Raw genomic sequence first — 18,719 nt, 5'->3', positions numbered from 1 at the left:
TTTGACATCCATCTACCATATCTCATAGTCATGGTATGCTACAATAGCAAGCATGATCCAAATGGACTTAAACATCGCTACTGGAGAAAAGGTTTCATCATAGTCAATACCATGAATTTGCTTGAAACCTTTAGCTACCAAGCGACCCTTATAAATAAGTCCATCCATGTCAGTCTTTCTTTTAAAGACCCACTTACACCCAATGGGTTTGACCCCTTCAGGTGGATCAACCAAAGTCCATACTTGGTTAGTGTACATGGATTCCATCTCGGATCTCATGGCCTTTAGCCATTTCTCGGAATCTGGTCTCATCACAGCTTCCTGATAGGAGGTAGGCTCATTATCAATGAGCACAACGTCATCATGGTCAGACAAGAGAAATGAGTATCTCTCAGGCTGACGACGTACCCTATCAGATCTGCGAAGAGGTAGGTCTACTTGAATTGGTTGTGGTTCCTCAACTCCTTGTGGAACAACATCATCCACAACACTTTATGGTTCCAGTTCAACTTCCATCGAGGCTTTAGTGCTATGGTCCACATCTTGAACTTCTTCAAGATCGATCGAACGTACTCCCACTAGTCTTTCTAGAAACAAAATCTCTTTCTAGAAATACCCCAGTCTTAGCCACAACTATCTTGTGTTGACTGGGAATGTAGAAGTAATATCCCTTCGTTTCCTTGGGATATCTAATAAAATAACAATTATCAGATTTGGGTCCCAATTTGTCCAAGAATTGACGTCTAACGTAAGCCTCACAACCCTAAATCCTCATAAAAGATACCTGGGCATCTCTCCCAGTCCATATCCTATATGGTGTCTTTATTACAGCCTTAGATGGAACTCGGTTGAGAATGAAGGCTGTTGTGTCTAGAGCATAGCCCCAAAGATACATAGGAAGATCTGTGTGACTCATCATAGACCATACCATATCTAATAGGGTACGATTCCTCCTTTCGGATACACCATTCCACTGTGGTGTTCCAGGATGAGTGAGTTGAGATAGAATCCCACACTCAGCTAGATAGTCATGAAACTCATGGCTAAGGTATTCATCACCTCGATCTGATCGAAGTATCTTAATACTCTTGCCAAGCTGGTTTTGTATTTTATTCTTGAATTCTTTGAAATTTTCAAAGGATTCTGACTTATGTGTCATCAAGTACACATAACCATATCTACTGAAGTCATCAGTAAATGTAATGAACTACCTATAACCACCTCTGGCAGCAACATTGAAAGGGTCACATACACCACTATGTATAAGACCTAACAAGTCAGTCGCTCTCTCACTGTGTCCACTAAAGGGAGTCTTGGTCATCTTGCCTAGTAGGCATGACTCGCATGTCTCATATGATTCAAAATCAAATGAGTTCAGCAAACCAGCTTTATGGAGCTGGGATAAGCACTTGTCATTTATATGACCTAAGCGACAGTGCAGAGATATGTTTGGTTCATGTCATTTGACTTGAACCTCTTGGTACTTATGTTATAGATAGGGCTCTCAAGGTCTAGAATATAGAGTCCGTTCATCAGAGGTGCACTACAATAGAACATATTATTTAAATAAACTGAACAACATTTGTTCTTTATTATAAATGAGAAGCCTTTCTTGTCCAAACAAGAAACTGAAATTATGTTTTTAGTTAAAGCAGGCACATAACAACATTCATCTAATTCTAGTACAAGCCCAGAGGGCAGAGATAGAAAGTAAGTCCCTACAGCAACAACAACAACCCGTGCTCCATTGCCTACGCATAGGTCCACCTCGCCCTTCGTCAATGCCCTGCTATTTCTCAATGCCTACACATTAGTACAAATGTGAGAAGCACATCCGGTATCTAATACCCATGATGAAGAAATAGATAGATTGACTTCTATAACATATATACCTGAAGTGAAAGTCTCACTTCTCTTCTTCTTAAGATCTTCCAGGTAAACTTTGCAGTTCCTCTTCCAGTGTCCGGTCTGACCATAGTGGAAGCAGGTAGCATCCTTGGCAACCCCTCTTTTGGGTTTCAGTGCCTTGCCTTTGCCCTTGGCTTGGGACTTTCCCTTACCTTTGGGCTTGCCCTTGCCCTTGTGTTTCTGGACCATCAGAATAGAGTTGGGTTTAACCTTCTTAAGGTTGAGCTCAGCAGTTCTCAACATGCTAAGTAGCTCGGGCAGTGGCTTGTCAATTTCGTTCATGTTATAATTTAGAACGAATTGACTATAGCTATCTGGCAAGGATTGTAAGATCAGGTCAGTGGCCAACTCTTGGCCAAGTGGGAATCCCAACCTCTGTAGGTTTTCTATATACCCAATCATTTTGAGTACATATGGGCCTACGGGAGTCCCGTCTTGCATCTTGCACTAAAACAATGCCTTAGAGATCTCGAATCTCTCGTGCCTCGCTTGTCCTTGATATAGTTGACGAAGATGCTCAACCATATCATAAGCGCCCATCAACTCGTGTTGCTTCTGAAGCTCAGAGTTCATGGTCGCGAGCATGAGACAGGACACATCTAATGCGCCATCTTGATGCTTCTTGTAAGCATCACGATCATCTCGCGTGGCAGTGGCAGGAGGTGCCTCGGGAATGGGCTGCTCCAGGACGTACAGTTTTCTTTCTTGAGTGAGAACTATTCTCATATTTCTGTACCAGTCCAGGAAATTAGCTCCGTTGAGCTTGTCCTTCTTAAGGACGGAACGCAGGGAGAAAGAGTTCGTATTTGACGTCATGGTAATTTACAATAGAAAAATGTAGAAAAATAAATATCATATTCCAATTAATTATCTAATTAGGCCTTTAATTAAATGATGCTCCCACTAAATTATAGAATTCATGTGGGACAAGATCCACATCATACTATGCCCTGAGTTAGCTTTGGCTAAATCGCCCAAGACTTAGTATAATCAGTAGGTAACTAATTACCAATTACATCTCTATGCAACTCTTGTTTATAGGATCAAGATCCGCATTTATATTAAAACTCGAGTTAGCTTTGGCTAATACGCCAAGAGTTAATATAAACATGATTTTGTCCTATCTTCCAACTATTGGATAAATGCCTACAGTTAAACTTGATTTAACTAGTTGTACTCAATCTAATTGAGTTTTTACTCACCCATGCGTTGATAGGCGGGACCAAGATTGTCCCTTCGTACCCTACCAAGATAATATGTGTTGTTCTGCTTTGGCAGATTCAACAACTACATGTGATCGAGGTAGTGATAGGTATCACGGCATGGTAGGCATTTTTTAGTTGACGCGATTGAGATCTAATTTAATCGACGATGTGTATCATATACGCGATTTAGATCCAATCTAATCGTTAGGGCACATCATGTATGCGATTTAGATCTAATCTAATCATAGAGGTGTATCATATACGCGATTTAGATCTAATCTAATCGTTAAGGCGCTAATTAATTACTATTCTAGCATGCATCACATATACACACACAAGTAATTAATTAAATATTCTTTCTGATTAGTCATGGCCTTACTACGATCTTCTCAAGCCAATGAGAAGATCGGATGGTCAACCTAAGGTCAACAGCTTCTCAAGCTCTTCCTTTGACCACCTTGTGTTGCTCGCACCTCCTCGTAACTCCGTCTTGAGTGGATCTTCCACCGCTCCAATTTTGTACATTACAAAAGGTGAAACTCGAGTTACATTCGAGTCTAAAACTATTTTACAACAAGAATATAAAATAGAGAGGCACGACGCGCAGGTCGCGTATCAAATACAACACACACAATCACATGACGGCACGCAGGCCGTATTATGAATTACAACACACAATTTCCAATCAAATTGGGTCTTTTGGGCCATGACCATCACAAAATAATACATAATTCTAAATTATGTAATTTCTATAAATTTCTGTAATTTTTCTTACAATTTTTATGAGTAAAAATTTTCGGCGGTCCCGTTTAGCGATTTTCGGGCGCAATCGCGGAACGAAGCCCCTTGTGGGGTCAAGGGCAGCACCCCTACCCGCGATATAACCATCGCGAGTGTTCCTAAGCGATCCTACAGCGCCTTAGTCCGCTGTCCCAAAACGATTTGGGGCGAAACCTTGCCGTTTCGGAAATATTTTCTCGGTAGTCGAAGCCTACAAGTGTCTAAACACTTGTGCTTCGCTTCTACGAGAAAATTACCCATAAAATCTATAAAAATCATAAAAACACAGAAACTTACAGATCTGTAGAATTTCATAAAATTCAAAATAAAACTCGTACGCGCTTCGCAGGTGGCTCTGATACCACTGTTGGGTTTTTCGGGCCGCAAAAACCGTTTTTTGCGTTGCGGAAACCCCGAAATTCCCATGCCACTGGATCCATGCGAAGATTACAATTTCGTAAAAACTTTCACGTACGAGTTCTCTAAGCCTAGATCTACTTTAGATCTACAAGATAAGAATTTACCCTTGATGCGAAGCCCTTCGCTTAATCTCGCTCGTCCAAGGTGCGCTGGATCTCGAGAGTATCAAAGTAGATACTCCTCTATGTGTATCCACACAAGCAAGAGATGGAGAAACCAAACAAAAGGTGTGCTAGCACCTTTGATGGTCACGGCAAGGAGGAAGAGAGGGAGAGAAGAGAGAGCTTGAGGAAGAAGATGATGGAGTTACACAAAAAATGAAAACTCCTACCACACTAAAAGTGGCTGGCCACATTCAAGAAGGGGTTTTTAAACCCCATGGGATATCAAGAGTCACAACTCTTGATCTCCCTCATGATATGGCACACACATGTGCTAATTTTGATGATGTGGCATATCATCATTAGCCCACTTAATGTCAACTCACCAATGAGGTGGCAAATGGTCAAGTCAAACTTAACCCTTCATCTTCCACTCAAGTCAAGTCAAACTTAACCACTTCTCTCCCTTGGTTGATCTAATCTAACCATTGGTTCAAGTCAATTTTAATTTAGTGAATCTCTATTCATTGAATTAAATTAATTAAATGAGTCTAAGTCCAAATTAGACTCACTTAACACATGAACCAAATTAAGTCCAACTAAATTAGCTCAATTTGGATTACTCTTAATCCAATTTGGTTCATTACATGAACCTAATCCTTTAGGTTCATTAAATGAACCTAATCTCCATCTAATTACCCTTTGTGTGTGACCCTATAGGTTCTTGTAACGTTGGCAATGCTCCTAAACTCATTTAGAAGCATATGTAATGAGCGGTATCTAGCAACACATCATTACTACCCAAGTTACAAGAATGTTGAGATCCAACATCACCTTGTGACTACTAATTGTGACTCCTCACAATATATGACAAGTGTCCTTCTATTCTTGACATCTAGATCGATCAATGTTAGGCATAGACCGTGTCATCCTCTAATCAATCTAAATCTTGAATCCCAAGTAGACTCACTCAATCAAATGAGCTCAATATCTCATATTGACTCATTTGGGCATGGTCATGCACTCCGTGGTCTCACTCTATCAAGAATATCGATGTCACTCCCGTCATATAGGAGGGATAGATCCCGTCTACATCACTCACATCCCTCCGAATAATTTGTTACATACCCAGTAATCGCCTTTATAGTCCACCCAGTTACGGGTAACGTTTGACGAAGCTAAAGTATGCAACTCCTTATGTAGGGAACCATGGTGACTTCAGGTCCAAGGACTAATAGTCATACTAATAGCCACATGAGAAAGTATATGACACTCATATAACGATCCATGATACTTTCTCATGGCGGGTCATTCAGTATACATTCTCCAATGCATACCCATGTGTCAACTTGATATCTCTATATCCATGGCTTGTGAGATCAAGTCATCGAGTTGACCTACATGCTAGTCTCGTCGCATTAACATTGTCCCTGAATGCTAATACTTGACTAGGAATGATTAAGAGTAGTGTTTCATATATCATCTCACTATCGATTCAACCAATCGATTGATATAAGTAAGAACCTTCTACTCAAGGACACTATTATACTTAGTTATTTGGCACCAATACAAGTAAGTATAATAACCAAAAACAAATACCTTTATTTATATACAAGAATATGATACAACGAGTCCATACAACAATCATCAAATGATTGGCTCTAGGGCTCTAACTAACAAGATGGATTTGGATTAATAATGTTAAGCATCGTTTGCGATCCAAATCTAAACCTCTAAGAACAGATAAGTTGAATTTGGAATCAATAATGTTAAGTTCTGTTTGCAATTTTAAACTTAATTTCTAAAGAACACAATAGGTTGTTAGAAAAGGTTCAAGACTTGTACAAAATTTTTGTACAGGGGAACCAGTACGATATTCCGGGTAGCAACCAACACTTAGATCAATATTGGCCTACTAGGACTACTGACTTACCTAGGTTAGTCTTGACCTATCAAAACTTCTCACTTGCTTAGGTCAGTCTTGATCTGTCAGGACTTCTCACGTGATTGCTAAGCATTCAATCAATTATAACCTTCTTAAACTTCTCACCAACTCATTTTCCATTACCAGTCATCCGGTAAAACTTGACTTGATTGGACTTTTCCAAAAAAAATATATTGTCAAACAAATATCAAAAACCTGGAGCTTGATTGCACCAACACGAACAACCAGAACTTCAAGGGATTTTTTTTTTGCACTAAATAGAGAGCTTTAGAGTGGATTGTTGTCATGAGCCATGAGCCTTCAATGCCTTTTATAAAGTTTGATTCAACTTTTTCCGGCCAACCTAAAACTTGTTCAATCAACTAAACTTTAGCCAAACATGATCCAAAGACTGAGCTCCTCACAATTTGGACTAAGCCTTGTGATCTCGACGTTATAGAATTTTCAGTCGACCGAAACTTTTTTGGTCGATTGAACCAAAATAAGTTGCCAAAACCTGAGTTTTGCTAAGCAAACTCATCCAGTCGATCGGACCTATTTTCGATCGACCGGACCAACATTTTAGTCAACCAGACTAGTTCTCTGATTGATCGGACCAGTTCAGATCCAATTTGACCTTTGCTTAAAGTTTACTCCTTCAAGACTTTTCACCAATTAAGATTCACTCCCTTAGGATTTTCCCTTACCTAGGTCAACCTTAACCTATCAAGACTTCTCACTTGCCAAGCATTTAGTAGTTATCCTTGACCTGCTTGGATTTTTCCTTTGATAGTTATCAATGTTAGGACCTTCGGATAGCGGCTAGAGAGGGGGGGGTGTGAATAGCCGGTCTCAAATTCTCGTTTCTTCCTACAATTTAGGTTAGCGCAGCGGAAATACAATGTAGAAACGAAAGTGGAGAAGATCAAACCTCAAACACGATGATGTAACGAGGTTCGGAGATGATACTCCTACTCCTCGGCGTGTCCGTAAGGTGGACGAAGCCTATCAATCCGTCGGTGGATGAGACCCCGGATAACCGGCTAATATGAACTCCTTCTGAGTGGAGAAACCTCGCCACAATCTCTCTTGCAACAGTAAGAATGGAGTACAACCAATAGAGAAAGAAAACAAGAACAATATAAATGTAAAAATACTTTGCTTGCCTTCTCGTCGACTGGAGTTCGATGAAGCAGCAACTTCACGATGTCAACAGCAGCTGATCACCCAGTCGAGGGAAGCTCACACGAAGCTTCAGGAATAGGGAGCTCAGCAAAGCTCAGATCGCAAGAGTGAGGAAGAAGAGCCTTGTGTAGAGGCGCTCAGCATCTGATTTATATCTGCACCTGCGAAGAAGAAGACAAAGAACAACACAGAAATCTAGCCGTTGAGTCACAACGGCTAAGCCTGGACCGATCAGGCTCCATCCTGATCGGTCCAGGAGGTCCCTGATCGGTCTATGGACCGATCAGGCCCTAGGCTGATCGGTCCCCAGACCGATCAACCAACTCTCTGTGAGAGTTGGCTTCGAAGCCTGATGATATAGGTGGATCGGACCACAGACCGATCCCCCTACCTTCTTATGCCTCCTGATCGTTTCCTGATCGGTCTGCAGACCGATCAGTTAACCCACAGAAACATTCTATTTGGTTACTGATCGGTCACCAGACCGATCCAGACAATCAGAGTATCACTGGATCGGTCACCAGACCGATCCAATGCCTTAGAGCTTCCCAGCCCTAAACCCTAAAGCCTTCCCGGTCTAGAGAACGAGCTACCGAGCCCTCTCTGACCTAGTCCAGAGAACGAGCTACCGAGCCCTCTCCGACTTCCGTGTTCGGTCCAGAGAACGAGCTACCGAGCCCTCTCTGACTTAGTCCAGAGAACGAGCTACCGAGCCCTCTCCGACTTCATCCGGTCCAGAGAACGAGCTCCCGAGCCCTCTCTGACCTAGTCCGAAGAACGAGCTACCGAGCCCTCTCCGACTTCCACGTCCGGTCCAGAGAACGAGCTCCCGAGCCCTCTCTGACCTAGTCCGGAGAACGAGCTACCGAGCCCTCTCCGACTTCGTCCGGTCCAGAGAACGAGCTCCCGAGCCCTCTCTGACCTAGTCCGGAGAACGAGCTACCAAGCCCTCTCCGACTTCGTTCGGTCCAGAGAACGAGCTCCCGAGCCCTCTCTGACCTAGTCCGGAGAACGAGCTACCGAGCCCTCTCCGACTCCATCCAATTCAGAGAACGAGCTACCGAGCCCTCTCTGACTTCCCATGCCAAGCTTCCATACTTGGACTTTTCCCCGTGCCAAGCTCCCTGCTTGGTCTTTTCCCGTGCCAAGCTCCCTGCTTGGACTTTTCCGTGCCAAGTCTCCATACTTGGACTTTTCCCGTGCCAGGTCTCCATACTTGGACTTTTCCTGTGCCAAGTCTACTCAAGTCGGGTCAACCAGGTCAACCTTGACCGAAGGTTGCACCCACAATCTCCCAAGTTTGTATTCTTGTCAAACATCAAGATACAACTTTTCTATTCTCGTCAAACATCAAAATACAACTCGAGTCAGGTCAACTCGAGTCGGGTCAACCAGGTCAACCTTGACCTAAGGTTGCACCAACAATCTCCCCCTTTTTGATGTTTGACAAAAGCCATAATCAAGTTAGGTTAACCCAATAACCTAACTTAGGTTTTCCAATAGATCTCCAATCAATGTTCTTCCTTGAACATTCTCCCCAAACTCCAATATTCTTCCTTGAACATTCTCTAGACATTTCTCCCCCTTTTTGACACACATCAAAAAGAGTGAATCAAGATTAAGAGTTTCTTCCTAATGAAAGTCTCATACCTTTCATTGAAACCCTTAATTTCCCCCTTGATACTAAAGACAATAATCAACTTAGTGATAATCCCATATCACTCATCTTGACGAGTAAAAACTCCCCTAAAAGTCAACTCCTGCTTGACCAATAGGTAAAACTCCCCCTAAAGGTCAACTCCCCCTTGACCATTGCACCAACAATGTCTTGGAGAGTTTCAATCCTTTAGAAATCTAAAGTACCAACTTCCAGCTGAAATTTCAGACAATCAGTCGAAAATCAGCATTTTGGCACGCTCAGCCCTTTACTGGATCGGTCACCAGACCGATCCACACTTCCCTGGACCGGTCCAGTGACCGATCCAGACCTCCCTGGACCGATCAGCATCCCCTCTGATCGGTCCACAAAGCTCTGATAGGAATTTCTGATTTTTCTCCCGAAATTCAGAAACCTCTAAAAATTCACAGAAAATTCTAAAAATTATAAAATTTTGAGGATACATTCCTCATAACATATATTATCATGGAAAAATAGTTTTCTATGAAAATAACTTCCATTTTCAAATCTTGATACAAAGTTCGAAAAACTTTGAAATAGCTCAAGGTTAATCCATCTTTGTATCAACTTGCTCAATGATGAATGCTATCACTAGAAAATCTTCATCAAGGTTTTTCAAATCAATTTTGAAATGATTTTAAACCATTTAATTTAGGACCACAATCTTAGGGCTAAGTGTACATGACTTGTACGCAAGCTTTCCCTATGATCCTCAATTTCGAATTAGGCTCATCTAGGTACAAGAACTATGCACCTTGATCCTAACTCATAATCCTAATATCTCACACACATCTAAGGTGTATCAAACACATCCAAGTCAATTTTGATGTGAGATATGGGTTTAGGTCATCTTAAGCTAAGTTCTCATGCATTTTCTACACAACAATTTGATTTCCATATCAAATTGAGTTTTTATCCTTAAATCAATTTAATTGATCATAAATGTAAGAGATGATGACATGGCATAAAATAATGTTAGGACCAAAAGTAGCTAGAGGGGGGGTGAATAGCTCGTCGCGTGCTCGTCGCTCGGCGTTGCTTGTTTCTTCAAAGATGTGCAGCGGAAAATATAGAAACAAAACACACAACGCTAACACGGTTGGTTTACTTGGTATCCACCTCACAAGAGGTGACTAATCCAAGGATCCACACCACGCACGCACCCTCCAATATGAAAACACTCCTTTTCGGTAACTACCGAGGGCGGAGAAGCCCTACAAGACTCTCAGTACAAGAAGAAAGGAAAGGGAAACAAAATACAAGCGCAAAGCTTACAATGAGTACAGAAAACCCTAACCCTAGCTTCTCTTCTTGCCTTTGATCCGCCTCTTGACTTGGAAAGCTTCCAAGATCCTTCAAGAACTGGCGATCTGATCTTTGAGAGCGCTGTGGAGGAGTTGGCGAGAGATCTGGAGTGAATCAGTGAAGAGATGCCGAAGGAAATGAACGCCTGCGGCTTAAATCGACGCTAATGGTCGAATCCCGATCGATTGGAATGCTCCCAATCGATCGGGGAGGCTTTGGATCGATCCACGGATCGATCCAGAGCGCCTCTGTGCTCTGGAAAAACTTCTGGATCGATCCACGGATCGATCCAGCGCTTATCGCGCGAAGCAGCAGCGTCACAATCGATCCACTGATCGATTGGGACCTCTGGATCGATCCACGGATCGATCCAAAGGGGTTCTGTTCTCGGGGACTCACCGGATCGATCGGTGGATCGATTCAGACCTGCTGAATCGATCCACGGATCGATTCAAACCTGCTGGATCAATCCACGGATCAATCCAAACCTGCTGGATCAATCCACGGATCAATCCAAACCTGCTGGATCAATCCACGGATCAATCCAAACCTGGTTTTTGCCCAAAACCACGCCCAAAGCCCCCTAAACCAACATCTAGTCAACCATGACTTATTGGTACATAAGACCTAGCATCCGGTCACCCTTGACCAGCTAGGACTCTCTCACCAAGTGTCTGGTCAATCCCTTTGACCCACTTGGACTTTTCTCTTCTTGCCAAGTATCCGGTCAATCCCTCTGACCTACTTGGACTTTTCTTCCACGTGCCAAGTATCCGGTCAATCCCTTTGACCTACTTGGACTCTCACCAGATGTCTGGTCAACCTTGACCCATCTGGATTTCTCTTGCCTGGCTTCACTCACCAGGACTTTCCCAATTGCCTAGCTTCACTCACTAGGTCTTTCACCTGGCTTCACTCACCAGGATTTTTCTCCTGCCTAGCTTCACTCACTAGGTCTTTCACCTGGCTTCACTCACCAGGATTTTTCTCCTGGTCAAGTATCCGGTCATCCTTGACCTACTTGACTCTTCTTCAATCCCTTGCATTGTCAAACATCGAAATCCAAACCAAGACTCAAGCTTGGTCAACCAGGTCAACCTTGACCTGAGGAATGTTGCACCAACAATCTCCCCCTTTTTGATGTTTGACAATACCACAATAACACTTACAATCCCACATGTAAGTTAGACTAATCCCATAGCCTCATTCTTCATGCCACTAGGTAATGAAAGCAGAAATTAAGCTCTTCATTCTCCCCCTAAGAGGCCTCTTAGGTAATGAAAGCCTAACTTACTCCCTTTCACAAGTCCTTTCATTCTCCCCCTATTGGCACACATCAACCCAGCCTTGAGCACACATCAACCCATGTCTCAATATTGGGCACACATCAACAAATCCATTGTTGAAAGACTCTCCCCCTGAAGAGCTGCTCATCGTAATCACAACTTCACTTATTGTGATCAACACGATAATGAAGGTCTCATACTCTTCATTTTCCCTACATTCTCCCTCAATGTAGACAAAGGCCCAACCTTGAGCCGTTTTCAATCACTCGAAAAACCACTTGAAAATATGAGGATATCCACTCCCCATTTCAAGTTCAAATGCTCATTCATGAGCATTTTCTCTACAGAAGGTTAACCACCTTCCAAGGTTCATGAAAAATAATTTTCATGTCTTTAAAGAGTCCCTCCCCCTAAAGACATGGTGGTAACTTCTGTCATTGCACCAACAATGACTTGGAATCCTTAAAACTTTAGGAAACCCAATTTTAGAAGTTTTGAGGTTCAAATATTCAAAATTTGAAACAAACCTCAACCTAAACTTCAACTTAGCCTTCCTTAACCAATCCATCCTTGTTTTCCACACGAAAACACCCTTTTTGTGTATACAAATGTATTTTCAGGGGTTAGGAATGGTTACCTAGACTAAAATAGGTTCAAGGATGCTGAAATCAGGCTTTCCCAGCCAAAATCAGCTTCATGGATCGATTGGAGTTGGGTTCCAATCGATTGAACCCTGCTGAATCGATCCACTGATCGATTCAGTCTTCTTGGATCGATCGGCTGATCGATCCAGCGAGCTTCTGCTCGCGAGAAATGCCTTATCAATCGATCGACTGATCGATTGAGGCACTCCAATCGATCCATTGATCGATTGGAGGCCTGAAATTGCTGAAATTCAATTTCAGTCAATTTCAGAAACCCCTAGAAAATTCTACAAAATTCCAAAAATCGTAAAAATTTGTGTAGACATTATTTAGGGTATATACTATCAAGGAAAAATAGTTTTCTATGAAAATACATCATATTTTCAAAGATTGACACAAACTTGAAAACTTACAAAAACTTTAGTGTTTTCTTCAAGTTTGTGTCTAACTATTCAATGGTGATCACTATCAAAAGATAGCCTTCACCAAGGTTTTCCAAAATCATTTTTAAAACCATTTTCAAAACCAATATCCCACCATGTTCCTTGGGCTTAATGCACATGACTTGTACATTAGCTTTCCCAATGATGGGAACACACATAACTATGTGTTTTGATGAACCTAAAACTCAAAAGAATGCACTAAATCAACATCTTGAGTTTTATTCATCTTCCTAACATCTCACTTGTATCTATTATGCACAAAACACATACAAGTCATCTTATAGTCCTCGTGAGATGTATATTTTGGTTTTGCCCTAATCTAGGGTTCATGCATATTTATCTAGGCATTTTGAGTGGTAAACATCCAACAAGGATGTTACTTGTTGATTCACTTGTTAAACAAATGCCACTTGTTTAACTAATGCCATATGTCCTTAATTTTAAGGAAATAAACATAATGCATGATAATGTTATGGCATACATCAAAATGAAATAGCTTTCAAAAGAAAGTTCCTATACTACATGATGTATGTATGACATGGCATGGTATTTTTGTATTTTTCATGATAAGTCATGAATGCAAAATACAAATAAAATATGATGTCATGGCATGTTATGGGCAAACAATCATGGCAAAGTTTAGCATGAATAAAAATACACTTAGATTACCTATCTAAGTATCCTTAATCACTTAGCTAACTCAAAATATACTACTTGTTTTTAACTTAACAACGTTAAACCTAGATTGCCCTAAATGCTCCAAAGAAATGCCAAAACCTAAATTGACATTTCCATTTCTCTTGATTTGTTTATACCACTTAAAAATTAAGCAAGTCCTCAATTGTGGGCATATTCCATTTTTCTTCAAGAGTAATCTCATAAATCAAGGCCCGGATTGCCTTAAATTTCCAAGAGAATACCAAAATCCCAACTTGGTATTTCTCAAGGTTTTCCTAATTTGTGCCATTTTAAGATAAAATCAATTTTTCACCACTAGGCACATTTTACTCTTTCAAGGAGTAAATAATAATTTCATTCCATTTTCAAAGGTTAACAAAAACCTTGAAAATGCTCCTTGAGTGTCAATTTCCTCAAAGTTGGGTTAACTACCCTTCTAATCGGAGTTGACACTCTCTAACCCATCTATGGGGTAGAGAAGATGCTCCTAGGAACCCAACACCTATTGGTGCTCCTTGGATGCTCTAGGTATTCACTAGGGATTACTTCCCTAGATATCTTCCTAGTGACTTTGTTGGGCTTCTTAAAAGCCTTGGTCACATTTTCTAGGTCAACTCTAGGGATAGCCTCCCTTGTGACCTTGTTGGTGACTTTCTTAGACTTCTTAGAAGCCTTAGTCACTTTTATTTCAAAAACACTCTTAGGGATGACCTCCCTAGTATTTTTGACTTGACCACTAGACCTAGGGTTTGTTCCATAACTGTATGGAACTCTATGGTAAGAGGGAGCATCCTTCTTAACCTTTGGTTTGTATCCCAAACCTCTATGGCCATTGGATGACCTTTGTGCTCCTAGCCCTAGGTATTGCTCATTTTGCCCTTTTAGGATATTTTCCATCCTTTTTAGGGTCTTTTCCATTTTATCAAGTCTTGACCTCAAGACTTGATTTTCTATCATTAAATCCTTAGGTTTTGGTCCATGAGCATTTTTTATCTTGGGCATGTATCTATTTTCCTTAGTGTTCCCGCCCAAGTGTCTATCTACCTTCCTAACCTTAGGTTGGGTAGTTTTGGCATGTAGGGCCACATGCTTTTCCTTAAAGCCCTCATGCTTTCTATTCTTATGGTAAATTGCATTAAAATGATAAAAATTAGAACTATCATGCTTTTTACCATAATGTAAAGGGGTAGGCTCAATAAAAGATACCTTCTTCTTTACCTTGGAGGCTCCCCCTTGACTAGAGCCTCCTTGAGCCTTGACCACCTTCTTCCCCTTGGGGCATTGACTTCGGTAATGCCCCTTTTTATTGCAAGAGAAGCATATAATATGCTCCTTGCTCTTCTTTGTGTTGGGAATGATCTCCTTGGGCTTCACCTTGCCCTTTTGTGCCACTTGGCCCTTCTTCTTGGCCAATTTAGGGCACTTGCTCTTGTAGTGCCCATGTTCCCTACATTCAAAGCATATAATATGATTTTTATTATTAATTGAAATATTTATACCTTTGCTTGTAGGGGTGGCATCTTTTCCTTTGGATCCGGAGGTAGAAGCTTCCTCTTGATCGGACTTTGATTCTCCTCCATTTGATTTTTCTTGACTTGTGGAGGTAGAATCTTCTTCCTCCTCTTCGTCTCTTGACCCGGATGTAGAAGCTTCTCCTTCTTCTTGATCCGGCGTCACCAAGGATTGCTCCCCCTCAATCCTAGAGGTGGAGACTTCATCATCTTGAATATGAAACAAGGAGTATGCTCCCTCCTTGTTCCCTTCGTTGCATTCCCTTGAAGATGAAGCTTCTTCTTCGGAGGTTGAGCATTTCTCAACCTCGGAGTCCTCCTCTTGGTCTTGCTCCAAGGAGTCACCCTCTCTGGATTCTTCTTGCTCTTGTACAGTGGAGGGGATCTCTTCATGAAGCTTGGCCAATTTACTCCATAGTTCCTTTGCATCTTCAAATTTTCCAATTTTGCAAAGAATGATGCTTGGCAATAAATTGACCAAAAGCTTGGTCACTTTGTCATTTGCCTCGCGCCTTTGGACTTGCTCCGAGCTCCATTTGTTTTTCTTGAGAACTTTGCCCTTTGAGTTTGTTGGAGTCTTGAAGCCTTCCATAAGAGCAAACCATTGCTCTATCTCCATCATAAGAAAATTTTCGATTCTTGATTTCCAAGAATCGAAGCTTGTGGATGAATATGGTGGAGCCACCCTTGTGTCAAATCCAAGTCCATCTTGGAATTGCATCTTGAAGTTGAGCTTGATAAAATCTTGAACTTGAAGAATTTGCTCCAACTTCTTCACCCTCTAGCTTTTCTTGTTACGCTTAACCCTTCCGGCGATGATTCCGGTGAAGAGCGGCCTTGCTCTGATACCACTTGTTAGGACCAAAAGTAGCTAGAGGGGGGGTGAATAGCTCGTCGCGTGCTCGTCGCTCGGCGTTGCTTGTTTCTTCAAAGATGTGCAGCGAAAAATATAGAAACAAAACACACAACGCTAACACGGTTGGTTTACTTGGTATCCACCTCACAAGAGGTGACTAATCCAAGGATCCACACCACGCACGCACCCTCCAATATGAAAACACTCCTTTTCGGTAACTACCGAGGGCGGAGAAGCCCTACAAGACTCTCAGTACAAGAAGAAAGGAAAGGGAAACAAAATACAAGCGCAAAGCTTACAATGAGTACAGAAAACCCTAACCCTAGCTTCTCTTCTTGCCTTTGATCCGCCTCTTGACTTGGAAAGCTTCCAAGATCCTTCAAGAACTGGCGATCTGATCTTTGAGAGCGCTGTGGAGGAGTTGGCGAGAGATCTGGAGTGAATCGGTGAAGTTCTGCCGAAGGAAATGAACGCCTGCGGCTTAAATCGACGCTAACGGTCGAATCCCGATCGATTGGAATGCTCCCAATCGATCGGGGAGGCTTTGGATCGATCCACGGATCGATCCAGAGCGCCTCTGTGCTCTGGAAAAACTTCTGGATCGATCCACGGATCGATCCAGCGCTTATCGCGCGAAGTAGCAGCGTCCCAATCGATCCACTGATCGATTGGGACCTCTGGATCGATCCACGGATCGATCCAAGGGGGTTCTGTTCGCGGGGACTCACCGGATCGATCGGTGGATCGATTCAGACCTGCTAAATCGATCCACGGATCGATTCAAACCTGCTGGATCAATCCACGGATCAATCCAAACCTGCTGGATCAATCCACGGATCAATCCAAACCTGCTGGATCAATCCACGGATCAATCCAAACCTGGTTTTTGCCCAAAACCACGCCCAAAGCCCCCTAAACCAACATCTAGTCAACCATGACTTGTTGGTACATAAGACCTAGCATCCGGTCACCCTTGACCAGCTAGGACTCTCTCACCAAGTGTCTGGTCAATCCCTTTGACCCACTTGGACTTTTCTCTTCTTGCCAAGTATCCGGTCAATCCCTCTGACCTACTTGGACTTTTCTTCCACGTGCCAAGTATCCGGTCAATCCCTTTGACCTACTTGGACTCTCACCAGATGTCTGGTCAACCTTGACCCATCTGGATTTCTCATGCCTGGCTTCACTCACCAGGACTTTCCCAATTGCCTAGCTTCACTCACTAGGTCTTTCACCTGGCTTCACTCACCAGGATTTTTCTCCTGCCTAGCTTCACTCACTAGGTCTTTCACCTGGCTTCACTCACCAGGATTTTTCTCCTGGTCAAGTATCCGGTCATCCTTGACCTACTTGACTCTTCTTCAATCCCTTGCATTGTCAAACATCGAAATCCAAACCAAGACTCAAGCTTGGTCAACCAGGTCAACCTTGACCTGAGGAATGTTGCACCAACAAATAATATCATAAGTGAAAACATGTGCCAATGTCATGATGTCATGGCATAAAGTATGAAACTTAAATAAGGCATGACATATAACTAACCTAAGCATTATCATGACATTTCAAATGATAATAAAATAAATATGATGTTATGACATGGCATATGGCAAACAATATATGGCAAATAACATATAAAGGTATAGAAAATACCTAATTCTAGCCTTAGTTGCCATTTTTGATAGTTTTGATCATTTTACCATAAATTCTATATTCCTAAGTGTAATAGACCTAAAATCATATACTAAAGACTTTTAGATCACTATGTGCCAATTAGAGCCCTAAGTGTTAGTTAGATCCCTAGAGCCAATCATTTGATGATTGTATGGACTCATTGTATCATATTCTTGTATATTAATAAAGGCATTTGTTTGGTTATTATACTTATTTGTATTAGTGCCAAATAGACTAAGTATAATAGCGTCCTTGAGTAGAAGGTTCATACCTATATCAATCGATTAGTTGAATCGATAGTGAGATGATATAGGGAACACTACTCTAAATCATTCCTAGTCGAGTATTAACATTCAGGGACAATGTTAATGCAATAAGACTAGCATGTAGGTCAACTCGATGACTTGATCTCACAAGTCATGGATATGGAGATATCAAGTTAACACATGGGTATGCATTGGAGAATGTATACTGAATGACCCGCCATGAGAAAGTATCATGGATCGTTATATGAGTGTCATATACTTTCTCATGTGGCTATTAGTATGACTATTAGTCCTTAGACCTGAAGTCACCATGGATCCCTACATAAGGAGTTATGTATTTTGGTTTCGTCAAACGTCACCCGTAACTGGGTGGACTATAAAGGCGATTACTGGGTATGTAACGAATTATGCAGAGGGATGTGAGTGATGTAGATGGGATCTATCCCTCCTATATGACGGGAGTAACATCGATATTCTTGATAGAGTAAGACCACGAAGTGTATGGCCATACCCAAATGAGTCAATATGAGATATTGAGCTCATTTGATTGAGTGAGTCTACTTGGAGTTCAAGATTTAGATTGGTCAGAGGATGACACGGTCTATGCCTCACATTGATCAATCTAGATGTCTAGGATAGAAGGACACTTGTCATATATTGTGAGGAGTCACAATTAGTAGTCACAAGGTGATGTTGGATCTCAACATTCTTGTAACTTGGGTAGCAATGATGTATTGCTAGATGCCGCTCATTGCTTATGTTTCTAAAGGAGTTTAGAAGCATTGCCAACGTTACAAGAACCTATTGGGTCACACACAAAGAACATGTGGATGGAGATTAGGTTCATATGATGAATCA

Source organism: Zingiber officinale, chromosome 1B (genome assembly GCF_018446385.1).
Source record: "Zingiber officinale cultivar Zhangliang chromosome 1B, Zo_v1.1, whole genome shotgun sequence".
Classification (NCBI taxonomy): Eukaryota; Viridiplantae; Streptophyta; class Magnoliopsida; order Zingiberales; family Zingiberaceae; genus Zingiber; species Zingiber officinale.
Note: the sequence above shows the minus strand (reverse complement) of the source record.